The sequence below is a fragment of the Leucopleurus acutus genome, assembly GCF_964270905.1.
Source record: "Leucopleurus acutus genome assembly, chromosome: 16".
Classification (NCBI taxonomy): domain Eukaryota; kingdom Metazoa; phylum Chordata; class Mammalia; order Artiodactyla; family Delphinidae; genus Leucopleurus; species Leucopleurus acutus.
Window position 1 is genome coordinate 24,796,168 of NC_139158.1, and position 16,175 is coordinate 24,812,342.

Consider the following 16,175-nt stretch of genomic DNA (forward strand, 5'->3'; position numbering starts at 1 on the left):
CCCTAAGCCTAACCCTAACCCTTCCCCGAAGCCTTACCCTCACCCGTCCCCTATTCCTAACCCGTACGCTAACACTAACCCGTGCCCTCACACGTACGCTCACCCTAAACTGTTGACGTACCGTCACCTGTACAATAAACCATCCCCTTCCCCTAACCCTAACCCTAGCCCGAACCCTAACCCTAACCCTTCCCCGAAGCCTTACCCTCACCCGTCCCCTATTCCTAACCCGTACACTAACAGTAACCCGTGCCCTCACACGTACGCTCAACCTAAACCGTTGCCTTTCCCTCACCTGGACCCTAAACCGTCCCCGTCCCCTAACCCTAACCCTAGCCCGAACGCTAACCCTAACCCTGCCCAGAAGCCTTACCCTCATCCGTCCCCTAATCCTAAACTGTACGCTAACACTAACCCGTGCCCTCACACGTACGCTCACCCTAAACCATTGTCGTACCCTCACCTGGATCCTAAACCGTCCCCGTCCCCTAACCCTAACCCTAGCCCGAGCCCTAACCCTAGCCCTTCCCTGAAGGCTTACCCTCACCCGTACCCTAATCCTAACTCGTACGCTAACACTAACCCGTGCCCTCACACGTACGCTCACCCTAAACCGTTGCCGTACCCTCACCTGGACCCTGAACAGTCCCAGTCCCCTAACCCTAACCCTAGCCCGAACCCTAACCCTAACCCTTCCCCGAAGCCTTACCCTCACCCGTCTCCTAATCCTAACCCGTACGCTAACACTAACCCGTGCCCTCACACGTACACTCACCCTAAACCGTTGCCGTACCCTCAACCCTCAACCCTAAACCGTCCCCGTCCCCTAACCCTAACCCTAGCCCGAACCCTAACACTAACCCTTCCCCGAAGCCTTACCCTCACCCGTCCCCTAATCCTAACCCGTACGCTAACACTAACCCATGCTCTCACACGTACGCTCACCCTAAACCGTTGCCGTACCCTCACCTGGACCCTAAACCGTCCCCGTCCCCTAACCCTAACCCTAGCCCAAACCCTAATCCTAACCCTTCCCCGAAGCCTTACCCTCACCCGTCCCCTAATCCTAACCCGTACGCTAACACTAACCCGTGCCCTCCCACGTACGCTCACCCTAAACCGTTGTTGTACCCTCACCTGGACCCTAAACCGTCCCCGTCCCCTAACCCCAACCCCAGCCCGAACCCTAACAATAACCATTCCCCAGAGCCTTACCCTCACCCGTCCCCTAATCCTAAACCGTACGCTAACACTAACCCGTGCACTCACACGTACGCTCACCCTAAACCGTTGTCGTACCCTCACTTGTACCGTAAACCATCCCCGTTACCTAACCCTAACCCTAGCCCGAGCCCTGACCCTAACACTTACCCGAAGCCTTACCATCACCTGTCCCCTAATCCTAACCCGTATGCTAACACTAACTCGTGCCCTCACATGTACGCTCACCCTAAACCGTTGCCGTACCCTCACCTGGACCCTAAACCGTCCCCGTCCCCTAACCCTAACCCTAGCCCGAACCCTAACCCTAACCCTTCCCCGAAGCCTTACCCTCAACCATCTCCTAATCCTAACCCGTAGGCTAACACTAACCCGTGCCCTCACACGTACGCTCACCCTAAACTGTTGACGTACCGTCACCTGTACCATAAACCGTCCCCATCCCCTAACCCTAACCCTAGCCCGAACCCTAACCCTAACCCTTCCCCGAAGCCTTACCCTCACCCGTCCCCTATTCCTAACCCGTACGCTAACACTAACCCGTGCCCTCACACGTACGCTCACCCTAAACCGTTGCCTTTCCCTCACCTGGAACCTAAACCGTCCCCGTCCCCTAACCCTAACCCTAGCCCGAACGCTAACCCTAACCCTTCCCTGAATCCTTACCCTCATCCGTTCCCTAATCCTAAACTGTACGCTAACACTAACCCGTGCCCTCACACGTACGCTCACCCTAAACCGTTGTCGTACCCTCACCTGGACCCTAAACCGTCCCCGACACCTAACCCTAACCCTAGCCCGAGCCCTAACCCTAACCCTTCCCCGAAGGCTTACCCTCACCCGTACCCTAATCCTAACCCTTACGCTAACACTAACCCGTGCCCTCACACGTACGCTCACCCTAAACTGTTGCCGTACCCTCACCTGGACCCTAAACGGTCCCCGTCCCCTAACCCTAACCCTAGCCCGAACCCTAACCCTAACCCTTCCCCGAAGCCTTACCCTCACCCGTCTCCTAATCCTAACCCGTACGCTAACACTAACCCGTGCCCTCACACGTACACTCACCCTAAACCGTTGTCGTACCCTCACCTGGACCCTAAACCGTCCCTGTCCCCTAACCGTAACCCTAGCCCGAGCTCTAACCCTAACCCTTCCCCGAAGCCTTACCCTCACCCGTCCCCTAATCCTAACCCGTACGCTAACACTAACCCGTGCACTCACACGTACGCTCACCCTAAACCGTTGTCGTACCCTCACTTGTACCGTAAACCATCCCCGTTACCTAACCCTAACCCTAGCCCGAGCCCTGACCCTAACCCTTCCCCGAAGCCTTACCCTCACCTGTCCCCTAATCCTAACCCGTATGCTAACACTAACCCGTGCCCTCACATGTACGCTCACCCTAAACCGTTGCCGTACCCTCACCTGGACCCTAAACCGTCCCCGTCCCCTAACCCTAACCCTAGCCCGAACCCTAAACCTAACCCTTCCCCGAAGCCTTACCCTCAACCGTCTCCTAATCCTAACCCGTAGGCTAACACTAACCCGTGCCCTCACACGTACGCTCACCCTAAACTGTTGACGTACCGTCACCTGTACCATAAACCGTCCCCATGCCCTAACCCTAAACCTAACCCTAACCCTTCCCCGAAGCCTTACCCTCACCCGTCCCCTATTCCTAACCCGTACGCTAACACTAACCCGTGCCCTCACACGTACGCTCACCCTAAACTGTTGACGTACCGTCACCTGTACCATAAACCGTCCCCATCCCCTAACCCTAACCCTAGCCCGAACCCTAACCCTAACCCTTCCCCGAAGCCTTACCCTCACCCGTTCCCTATTCCTAACCCGTACGCTAACACTAACCCGTGCCCTCACACGTACGCTCACTCTAAACCGTTGCCTTTCCCTCACCTGGACCCTAAACCGTCCCCGTCCCCTAACCCTAACCCTAGCCTGAACGCTAACCCTAACCCTTTCCCGAACCCTTACCCTCATCCGTCCCCTAATCCTAAACTGTACGCTAACACTAACCCGTGCCCTCACACGTACGCTCACCCTAAACCGTTGTCGTACCCTCACCTGGATCGTAAACCGTCCCCGTCCCCTAACCCTAACCCTAGCCCGAGCCCTAACCCTAACCCTTCCCCGAAGGCTTACCCTCACCCGTACCCTAATCCTAACCCGTACGCTACCACTAACCCGTGCCCTCACACGTACGCTCACCCTAAACCGTTGCCATACCCTCACCTGGACCCTAAACGGTCCCCGTCCCCTAACCCTAACCATAGCCCGAACCCTAACCCTAACCCTTCCCCGAAACCTTACGCTCACCCGTCTCCTAATCCTAACCCGTACGCTAACACTAACCCGTGCCCGCACACGTACACTCACCCTAAACCGTTGTCGTACCCTCACCTGGACCCTAAACCGTCCCCGTCCCCTAACCCTAACCCTAGCCCGAGCTCTAACCCTAACCCTTCCCCGAAGCCTTACCCTCACCTGTCCCCTAATCCTAACCCGTACGCTAACACTTACCCGTGCCCTCACACGTATGCTCACCCTAAACTGTTGCCGTACCCTCAACTGGACCCTAAACCGTCCCCGTCCCCTAACCCTAACCCTAGCCTGAACCCTAACACTAACCCTTCCCCGAAGCCTTACCCTCACCCGTCCCCTAATCCTAACCCGTACGCTAACACTAACCCATGCTCTCACACGTACGCTCACCCTAAACCGTTGCCGTACCCTCACCTGGACCCTAAACCGTCCCCGTCCCCTAACCCTAACCCTAGCCCAAACCCTAATCCTAACCCTTCCCCGAAGCCTTACCCTCATCCGTCCCCTAATCCTAACCCGAACGCTAACACTAACCCGTGCCCTCCCACGTACGCTCACCCTAAACCGTTGCCGTACCCTCACCTGGACCCTAAACCGTCCCCGTCCCCTAACCCTAACCCTAGCCCAAACCCTAATCCTAACCCTTCCCCGAAGCCTTACCCTCACCCGTCTCATAATCCTAACCCGTAGGCTAACAGTAACCCGTGCCCTCACACGTACGCTCACCCTAAACCGTTGTCGCACCCTCACCTGGACCCTAAACCGTCCCCGTCCCCTAAACCTAACCCTAGCGCGAACGCTAACACTAACCCTTTCCCGAAGCCTTACTCTTACCCGTCCTCTAATACTAACCCGTACGCTAACACTAATCCGTGCCCTCACACGTACGCTCACCCTAAACCGTTGTTGTACCCTCACCTGGACCCTAAACCGCCCCCGTCCCCTAACCCTAAACCTAGCCCGAACCCTAACCCTAACCCTTCCACGAACCCTTACCCTCACCCATCCCCTAATCCTAACCCGTACGCTAACACTAACCCGTGCCCTCACATGTACGCTCACCCTAAACTGTTGCCGTACCCTCACCTGGACCCTAAACCGTCCCCGTACCCTAACCCTAACCATAGCCCGAATCCTAACACTAACCCTTCCCCGAAGCCTTACCCTCACCCGTCCCCTAATCCTAACCCGTACGCTAACAATAACCCATGCTCTCACACGTACGCTCACCCTAAACCGTTGCCGTACCCTCACCTGGACCCTAAACCGTCCCCGTCCCCTAACCCTAACCCTAGCCCGAACCCTAATCCTAACCCTTCCCCGAAGCCTTACCCTCACCCGTCCCCTAATCCTAACCCGTACGCTAACACTAACCCGTGCTCTCACACGTACGCTCACCCTAAATCGTTGCCGTACCCTTACCTGGACCCTAAACCGTCCACGTCCCCTAACCCTAACCCTAGCCCGAACCCTAACCCTAACCCTTCCCAGAAGCCTTACCCTCACCCGTCCCCTAATCCTAACCCGTACGCTAACAGTAACCTGTGCCCTCACACGTACGCTCACCCAAAACCGTTGTTGTACCCTCACCTGGACCCTAAACCTTCCCCGTCTCCTAACCCTAACCCTAGCCCGAACTCTAACCCTAACCCCTCCCCGAAGCCTTACCCTCACCCATCCCATAATCCTAATCTGTACGCTAACACTAACCCGAGCACTCACACTTACGCTCACCCTAAACCGTTGCCGTACCCTCACCTAGACCCTAAACCGTCCCCGTCCCCTAACCCCAACCCCAGCCCGAACCCTAACAATAAACCTTCCCCAGAGCCTTACCCTCACCCGTCCCCTAATCCTAAACCGTACGCTAACACTAACCCGTGCACTCACACGTACGCTCACCCTAAACTGTGGTCGTACCCTCACTTGTACCGTAAACCATCCCCGTCACCTAACCCTAACCCTAGCCCGATCCCTGACCCTAACCCTTCCCCGAAGCCTTACCCTCACCTGTCCCCTAATCCTAACCCGTATGCTAACACTAACCCGTGCCCTCACATGTACGCTCACCCTAAACCGTTGCCGTACCCTCACCTGGACCCTAAACCGTCCCCATCCCCAAACCCTAACCCTAGCCCGAACCCTAACCCTAACACTTCCCCGAAGCCTTACCCTCACCCGTCTCCTAATCCTAACCCGTAGGCTAACACTAACCCGTGCCCTCACACGTACGCTCACCCTAAACTGTGGCCGTACCCTCAACTGGACCCTAAACCGTCCCCGTCCCCTAACCCTAACCCTAGCCCGAAACCTAACACTAACCCTTCCCCGAAGCCTTAACCTCACCCGTCCCCTAATCCTAACCCATACGCTAACACTAACCCATGCCCTCACACGTACCCTCACCCTAAACCGTTGCCGTACCCTCACCTGGACCCTAAACCGTCCACGTCCCCTAGACCTAACCCTAGCCCGAACCCTAACCCTAACACTTCCCAGAAGCCTTACCCTCACCCGTTCCCTAATCATAACCCGTACGCTAACACTAACCTGTGCCCTCACACGTACGCTCACCCAAAACCGTTGTTGTACCCTCATCTGAACCCTAAACCATCCCCGTCCCCTAACACTAAGCCTAGCCCGAACTCTAACCCTAACCCCTCCCCGAAGCCTTACCCTCACCCATCCCATAATCCTAATCTGTACGCTAACACTAACCCGTGCACTCACACTTACGCTCACCCTAAACCGTTGCCGTACCCTCACCTAGACCCTAAACCGTCCCCGTCCCCTAACCCCAACCCCAGCCTGAACCCTAACAATAACACTTCCCCAGAGCCTTACCCTCACCCGTCCCCTAATCCTAACCCGTACGCTAACACTAACCTGTGCCCTCACACTTACGCTCACCCTAAACCGTTGCCGTACCCTCACCTGGACCCTAAACCGTCCACGTCCCCTAACCCTAACCCTAGCCCGAACGCTAACCCTAACACTTCCCCGAAGCCTTACCCTCACCCGTCCCCTAATCCTAACCCGCACGCTAACACTAACCCGTGACCTCACAGGTACGCTCACCCTAAACCGTTCTCATACCCTCATCTGGACCCTAAACAGTCCCAGTCCCCTAACCCTAAGCCTAGCCCGAACCCTAACACTAACCCTTCCCCGAAGCCTTACCCTCACCCGTCCCCTAATCCTAACCCGTACGCTAACACTAACCCGTGCCCTCACACGTACGCTCACCCTAAACTGTTGCCGTACCCTCACCTGGACCCTAAACCGTCCCCGTCCCCTAACCCTAACCCTAGCCCAAACCCTAACACTAACCCTTCCCCGAAGCCTTACCCTCACCCGTCCCCTAATCCTAACCCGTACGCTAACACTAACCCGTGCCCTCACACGTACGCTCACCCTAAACTGTTGCCGTACCCTCACCTGTACCATAAACCGTCCCCATCCCCTAACCCTAACCCTAGCCCGAACCCTAACCCTAACGCTTCCCCGAAGCCTTACCCTCACCCGTCCCCTATTCCTAACCCGTACGCTAACACTAACCCGTGCCCTCACACGTACGCTCACCCTAAACCGTTGCCTTTCCCTCACCTGGACCCTAAAAGGTCCCCGTCCCCTAACCTTAACCCTAGCCCGAACGCTAACCCTAACCCTTCCCGGAAGCCTTACCCTCACCCGTCCCCTAATCCTAAACTGTACGCTAACACTAACCCGTGCCCTCACACGTACGCTCACCCTAAACCGTTGCTGTACCCTCACCTGGACCCTAAACCGTCCCCGTCCCCTAACCCTAACCCTAGCCCGAACCCTAATCCTAACCCTTCCCCGAAGCCTTACCCTCACCCGTCCCCTAATCCTAACCCGTACGCTAACACTAACCCGTGCCCTCACACGTACGCTCACCCTAAAACGTTGCCGTACCCTCACCTAGACCCTAAACCGTCCACGTCCCCTAACCCTAACCCTAGCCCGAACCCTAACCCTAACCCTTCCCAGAAGCCTTACCCTCACCCGTCCCCTAATCCTAACCCGTACGCTAACACTAACCTGTGCCCTCACACGTACGCTCACCCAAAACCGTTGTTGTACCCTCACCTGGACCCTAAACTGTCCCCGTCCCCTAACCCTAACCCTAGCCCGAACTCTAACCCTAACCCCTCCCCGAAGCCTTACCCTCACCCATCCCATAATCCTAATCTGTACGCTAACACTAACCCGTGCACTCACACTTACGCTCACCCAAAACCGTTGCCGTACCCTCACCTAGACCCTAAACCGTCCCCGTACCCTAACCCCAACCCCAGCCCGAACCCTAACAATAACCCTTCACCAGAGCCTTACCCTCACCCGTCCCCTAATCCTAAACCGTACGCTAACACTAACCCGTGCACTCACACGTACGCTCACCCTAAACCGTTGTCGTACCCTCACTTGTACCGTAAACCATCTCCGTTACCTAACCCTAACCCTAGCCCGAGCCCTGACCCTAACACTTACCCGAAGCCTTACCCTCACCTGTCCCCTAATCCTAACCCGTATGCTAACACTAACCCGTGCCCTCACATGTACGCTCACCCTAAACCGTTGCCGTACCCTCACCTGGACCCTAAACCGTCCCCGTCCCCTAACCCTAACCCTAGCCCGAACCCTAACCCTAAACCTTCCCCGAAGCCTTACCCTCAACCGTCTCCTAATACTAACCCGTAGGCTAACACTAACCCGTGTCCTCACACGTACGCTCACCCTAAACTGTTGACGTACCGTCACCTGTACCATAAACCGTCCCCATCCCCTAACCCTAACCCTAGCTCGAACCCTAACCCTAACCCTTCCTCGAAGCCTTACCCTCACCCATCCCTTATTCCTAACCCGTACGCTAACACTAACCCGTGCCCTCACACGTACGCTCACCCTAAACCGTTGTCGTACCCTCACCTGGACCCTAAACCGTCCCCGTCCCCTAACCCTAAGCCTAGCCCGAGCCCTAACCCTAACCCTTCCCCGAAGGCTTACCCTCACCCGTACCCTAATCCTAACCCGTACGCTAACACTAACCCGTGCCCTCACACGTACGCACCCTAAACCGTTGCCGTACCCTCACCTGGACCCTAAACCGTCCACGTCCCCTAACCCTAACCCTAGCCCGAACCCTAACCCTAACCCTTCCCAGAAGCCTTACCCTCACCCGTCCCCTAATCCTAACCCGTACGCTTACACTAACCTGTGCCCTCACACGTACGCTCAACCAAAACCGTTGTTGTACCCTCACCTGGACCCTAAACTGTCCCCGTCCCCTAACCCTAACCCTAGCCCGAACTCTAACCCTAACCCCTCCCCGAAGCCTTACCCTCACCCATCCCATAATCCTAATCTGTACGCTAACACTAACCCGTGCACTCACACTTACGCTCACCCTAAACCGTTGCCGTACCCTCACCTAGACCCTACACCGTCCCCGTCCCCTAACCCCAACCGCAGCCCGAACCCTAACAATAACCCTTCCCCAGAGCCTTACCCTCACCCGTCCCCTAATCCTAAACCGTACGCTAACACTAACCCGTGCACTCACACGTACGCTCACCCTAAACCGTTGTCGTACCCTCACTTGTACCGTAAACCATCCCCGTTACCTAACCCTAACCCTAGACCGAGCCCTGACCCTAACACTTACCCGAAGCCTTACCCTCACCTGTCCCCTAATCCTAACCCGTATGCTAACACTAACCCGTGCCCTCACATGTACGCTCAACCTAAACCGTTGCCGTACCCTCACCTGGACCCTAAACCGTCCCCGTCCCCTAACCCTAACCCTAACCCTAGCCCGAACCCTAACCCTAACCCTTCCCCGAAGCCTTACCCTCACCCTTCCCCTAATCCTAACCCGTACGCTAACACTAACCCGTGCCCTCACACGTACGCTCACCCTAAACTGTTGACGTACCGTCACCTGTACCATAAACCGTCCCCATCCCCTAACCCTAAGCCTAACCCTAACCCTTCCCCGAAGCCTTACCCTCACCCGTCCCCTATTCCTAACCCGTACGCTAACACTAACCCGTGCCCTCACACGTACGCTCACCCTAAACTGTTGACGTACCGTCACCTGTACCATAAACCGTCCCCATCCCCTAACCCTAACCCTAGCCCGAACCCTAACCCTAACCCTTCCCTGAAGCCTTACCCTCACCCGTCCCCTATTCCTAACCCGTACGCTAACAGTAACCCGTGCCCTCAAACGTACGCTCACCCTAAACCGTTGCCTTTCCCTCACCTGGACCCTAAACCGTCCCCGTCCCCTAACCCTAACCCTAGCCCGAACGCTAACCCTAACCCTTCCCCGAAGCCTTACCCACATCCGTCCCCTAATCCTAAACTGTACGCTAACACTAACCCGGGCCCTCACACGTATGCTCACCCTAAACCATTGTCGTACCCTCACCTGGATCCTAAACCGTCCCCGTCCCCTAACCCTAACCCTAGCCCGAGCCCTAACCCTAACCCTTCGCCGAAGGCTTACCCTCACCCGTACCCTAATCCTAACCCGTACGCTAACACTAACCCGTGCCCTCACACGTACGCTCACCCTAAACCGTTGCCGTACCCTCACCTGGACCCTGAACAGTCCCAGTCCCCTAACCCTAACCCTAGCCCGAACCCTAACCCTAACCCTTCCCCGAAGCCTTACCCTCACCCGTCTCCTAATCCTAACCCGTACGCTAACACTAACCCGTGCCCTCACACGTACACTCACCCTAAACCGTTGCCGTACCCTCAACCCTCAACCCTAAACCGTCCCCGTCCCCTAACCCTAACCCTAGCCCGAACCCTAACACTAACCCTTCCCCGAAGCCTTACCCTCACCCGTCCCCTAATCCTAACCCGTACGCTAACACTAACCCATGCTCTCACACGTACGCTCACCCTAAACCGTTGCCGTACCCTCACCTGGACCCTAAACCGTCCCCGTCCCCTAACCCTAACCCTAGCCCAAACCCTAATCCTAACCCTTCCCCGAAGCCTTACCCTCACCCGTCCCCTAATCCTAACCCATACGCTAACACTAACCCGTGCCCTCCCACGTACGCTCACCCTAAACCGTTGTTGTACCCTCACCTGGACCCTAAACCGTCCCCGTCCCCTAACCCTAACCCTAGCCCGAACCCTAATCCTAACCCTTCCCCGAAGCCTTACCCTCACCCGTCCCCTAATCCTAAACCGTACGCTAACACTAACCCGTGCACTCACACGTACGCTCACCCTAAACCGTTGTCGTACCCTCACTTGTACCGTAAACCATCCCCGTTACCTAACCCTAACCCTAGCCCGAGCCCTGACCCTAACACTTACCCGAAGCCTTACCATCACCTGTCCCCTAATCCTAACCCGTATGCTAACACTAACTCGTGCCCTCACATGTACGCTCACCCTAAACCGTTGCCGTACCCTCACCTGGACCCTAAACCGTCCCCGTCCCCTAACCCTAACCCTAGCCCGAACCCTAACCCTAACCCTTCCCCGAAGCCTTACCCTCAACCATCTCCTAATCCTAACCCGTAGGCTAACACTAACCCGTGCCCTCACACGTACGCTCACCCTAAACTGTTGACGTACCGTCACCTGTACCATAAACCGTCCCCATCCCCTAACCCTAACCCTAGCCCGAACCCTAACCCTAACCCTTCCCCGAAGCCTTACCCTCACCCGTCCCCTATTCCTAACCCGTACGCTAACACTAACCCGTGCCCTCACACGTACGCTCACCCTAAACCGTTGCCTTTCCCTCACCTGGACCCTAAACCGTCCCCATCCCCTAACCCTAACCCTAGCCCGAACGCTAACCCTAACCCTTCCCTGAAGCCTTACCCTCATCCGTTCCCTAATCCTAAACTGTACGCTAACACTAACCCGTGCCCTCACACGTACGCTCACCCTAAACCGTTGTCGTACCCTCACCTGGACCCTAAACCGTCCACGTCCCCTAACCCTAACCCTAGCCCGAACCCTAACCCTAACCCTTCCCAGAAGCCTTACCCTCACCCGTCCCCTAATCCTAACCCGTACGCTTACACTAACCTGTGCCCTCACACGTACGCTCACCCAAAACCGTTGTTGTACCCTCACCTGGACCCTAAACTGTCCCCGTCCCCTAAACCTAACCCTAGCCCGAACTGTAACCCTAACCCCTCCCCGAAGCCTTACCCTCACCCATCCCATAATCCTAATCTGTACGCTAACACTAACCCGTGCACTCACACTTACGCTCACCCTAAACCGTTGCCGTACCCTCACCTAGACCCTACACCGTCCCCGTCCCCTAACCCCAACCGCAGCCCGAACCCTAACAATAACCCTTCCCCAGAGCCTTACCCTCACCCGTCCCCTAATCCTAAACCGTACGCTAACACTAACCCGTGCATTCACACGTACGCTCACCCTAAACCGTTGTCGTACCCTCACTTGTACCGTAAACCATCCCCGTTACCTAACCCTAACCCTAGACCGAGCCCTGACCCTAACACTTACCCGAAGCCTTACCCTCACCTGTCCCCTAATCCTAACCCGTATGCTAACACTAACCCGTGCCCTCACATGTACGCTCAACCTAAACCGTTGCCGTACCCTCACCTGGACCCTAAACCGTCCCCGTCCCCTAACCCTAACCCTAACCCTAGCCCGAACCCTAACCCTAACCCTTCCCCGAAGCCTTACCCTCAACCGTCCCCTAATCCTAACCCGTACGCTAACACTAACCCGTGCCCTCACACGTACGCTCACCCTAAACTGTTGACGTACCGTCACCTGTACCATAAACCGTCCCCATCCCCTAACCCTAAGCCTAACCCTAACCCTTCCCCGAAGCCTTACCCTCACCCGTCCCCTATTCCTAACCCGTACGCTAACACTAACCCGTGCCCTCACACGTACGCTCACCCTAAACTGTTGACGTACCGTCACCTGTACCATAAACCGTCCCCATCCCCTAACCCTAACCCTAGCCCGAACCCTAACCCTAACCCTTCCCCGAAGCCTTACCCTCACCCGTCCCCTATTCCTAACCCGTACGCTAACAGTAACCCGTGCCCTCAAACGTACGCTCACCCTAAACCGTTGCCTTTCCCTCACCTGGACCCTAAACCGTCCCCGTCCCCTAACCCTAACCCTAGCCCGAACGCTAACCCTAACCCTTCCCCGAAGCCTTACCCACATCCGTCCCCTAATCCTAAACTGTACGCTAACACTAACCCGTGCCCTCACACGTACGCTCACCCTAAACCATTGTCGTACCCTCACCTGGATCCTAAACCGTCCCCGTCCCCTAACCCTAACCCTAGCCCGAGCCCTAACCCTAACCCTTCCCCGAAGGCTTACCCTCACCCGTACCCTAATCCTAACCCGTACGCTAACACTAACCCGTGCCCTCACACGTACGCTCACCCTAAACCGTTGCCGTACCCTCACCTGGACCCTGAACAGTCCCAGTCCCCTAACCCTAACCCTAGCCTGAACCCTAACCCTAACCCTTCCCCGAAGCCTTACCCTCACCCGTCTCCTAATCCTAACCCGTACGCTAACACTAACCCGTGCCCTCACACGTACACTCACCCTAAACCGTTGCCGTACCCTCAACCCTCAACCCTAAACCGTCCCCGTCCCCTAACCCTAACCCTAGCCCGAACCCTAACACTAACCCTTCCCCGAAGCCTTACCCTCACCCGTCCCCTAATCCTAACCCGTACCCTAACACTAACCCATGCTCTCACACGTACGCTCACCCTAAACCGTTGCCGTACCCTCACCTGGACCCTAAACCGTCCCCGTCCCCTAACCCTAACCCTAGCCCAAACCCTAATCCTAACCCTTCCCCGAAGCCTTACCCTCACCCGTCCCCTAATCCTAACCCGTACGCTAACACTAACCCGTGCCCTCCCACGTACGCTCACCCTAAACCGTTGTTGTACCCTCACCTGGACCCTAAACCGTCCCCGTCCTCTAACCCTAACCCTAGCCCGAACCCTAATCCTAACCCTTCCCCCAAGCCTTACCCTCACCCGTCCCCTAATCCTAAACCGTACGCTAACACTAACCCGTGCACTCACACGTACGCTCACCCTAAGCCGTTGTCGTACCCTCACTTGTACCGTAAACCATCCCCGTTACCTAACCCTAACCCTAGCCCGAGCCCTGACCCTAACACTTACCCGAAGCCTTACCATCACCTGTCCCCTAATCCTAACCCGTATGCTAACACTAACTCGTGCCCTCACATGTACGCTCACCCTAAACCGTTGCCGTACCCTCACCTGGACCCTAAACCGTCCCCGTCCCCTAACCCTAACCCTAGCCCGAACCCTAACCCTAACCCTTCCCCGAAGCCTTACCCTCAACCATCTCCTAATCCTAACCCGTAGGCTAACACTAACCCGTGCCCTCACACGAACGCTCACCCTAAACTGTTGACGTACCGTCACCTGTACCATAAACCGTCCCCATCCCCTAACCCTAACCCTAGCCCGAACCCTAACCCTAACCCTTCCCCGAAGCCTTACCCTCACCCGTCCCCTATTCCTAACCCGTACGCTAACACTAACCCGTGCCCTCACACGTACGCTCACCCTAAACCGTTGCCTTTCCCTCACCTGGACCCTAAACCGTCCCCGTCCCCTAACCCTAACCCTAGCCCGAACGCTAACCCTAACCCTTCCCTGAAGCCTTACCCTCATCCGTTCCCTAATCCTAAACTGTACGCTAACACTAACCCGTGCCCTGACACGTACGCTCACCCTAAACCGTTGTCGTACCCTCACCTGGACCCTAAACCGTCCCCGACACCTAACCCTAACCCTAGCCCGAGCCCTAACCCTAACCCTTCCCCGAAGGCTTACCCTCACCCGTACCCTAATCCTAACCCTTACGCTAACACTAACCCGTGCCCTCACACGTACGCTCACCCTAAACCGTTGCCGTACCCTCACCTGGACCCTAAACGGTCCCCGTCCCCTAACCCTAACCCTAGCCCGAACCCTAACCCTAACCCTTCCCCGAAGCCTTACCCTCACCCGTCTCCTAATCCTAACCCGTACGCTAACACTAACCCGTGACCTCACACGTACACTCACCCTAAACCGTTGTCGTACCCTCACCTGGACCCTAAACCGTCCCCGTCCCCTAACCGTAACCCTAGCCCGAGCTCTAACCCTACCCCTTCCCCGAAGCCTTACCCTCACCCGTCCCCTAATCCTAACCCGTACGCTAACACTAACCCGTGCACTCACACGTACGCTCACCCTAAACCGTTGTCGTACCCTCACTTGTACCGTAAACCATCCCCGTTACCTAACCCTAACCCTAGCCCGAGCCCTGACCCTAACCCTTCCCCGAAGCCTTACCCTCACCTGTCCCCTAATCCTAACCCGTATGCTAACACTAACCCGTGCCCTCACATGTACACTCACCCTAATCCGTTGCCGTACCCTCACCTGGACCCTAAACCATCCCCGTCCCCTAACCCTAACCCTAGCCCGAACCCTAAACCTAACCCTTCCCCGAAGCCTTACCCTCAACCGTCTCCTAATCCTAACCCTTAGGCTAACACTAACCCGTGCCCTCACACGTACGCTCACCCTAAACTGTTGACGTACCGTCACCTGTACCATAAACCGTCCCCATGCCCTAACCCTAAACCTAACCCTAACCCTTCCCCGAAGCCTTACCCTCACCCGTCCCCTATTCCTAACCCGTACGCTAACACTAACCCGTGCCCTCACACGTACGCTCACCCTAAACTGTTGACGTACCGTCACCTGTACCATAAACCGTCCCCATCCCCTAACCCTAACCCTAGCCCGAACCCTAACCCTAACCCTTCCCCGAAGCCTTACCCTCACCCGTCCCCTATTCCTATCCCGTACGCTAACACTAACCCGTGCCCTCACACGTACGCTCACCCTAAACCGTTGCCTATCCCTCACCTGGACCCTAAACCGTCCCCGTCCCCTAACCCTAACCCTAGCCTGAACGCTAACCCTAACCCTTTCCCGAACCCTTACCCTCATCCGTCCCCTAATCCTAAACTGTACGCTAACACTAACCCGTGCCCTCACACGTACGCTCACCCTAAACCGTTGTCGTACCCTCACCTGGATCGTAAACCGTCCCCGTCCCCTAACCCTAACCCTAGCCCGAGCCCTAACCCTAACCCTTCCCCGAAGGCTTACCCTCACCCGTACCCTAATCCTAACCCGTACGCTAACACTAACCCGTGCCCTCACACGTACGCTCACCCTAAACCGTTGCCATACCCTCACCTGGACCCTAAACGGTCCCCGTCGCCTAACCCTAACCCTAGCCCGAACCCTAACCCTAACCCTTCCCCGAAACCTTACCCTCACCCGTCTCCTAATCCTAACCCGTACGCTAACACTAACCCATGCCCTCACACGTACACTCACCCTAAACCGTTGTCGTACCCTCACCTGGACCCTAAACCGTCCCCGTCCCCTAACCCTAACCCTAGCCCGAGCTCTAACCCTAACACTTCCCCGAAGCCTTACCCTCACCTGTCCCCTAATCCTAACCCGTACGCTAACACTAAC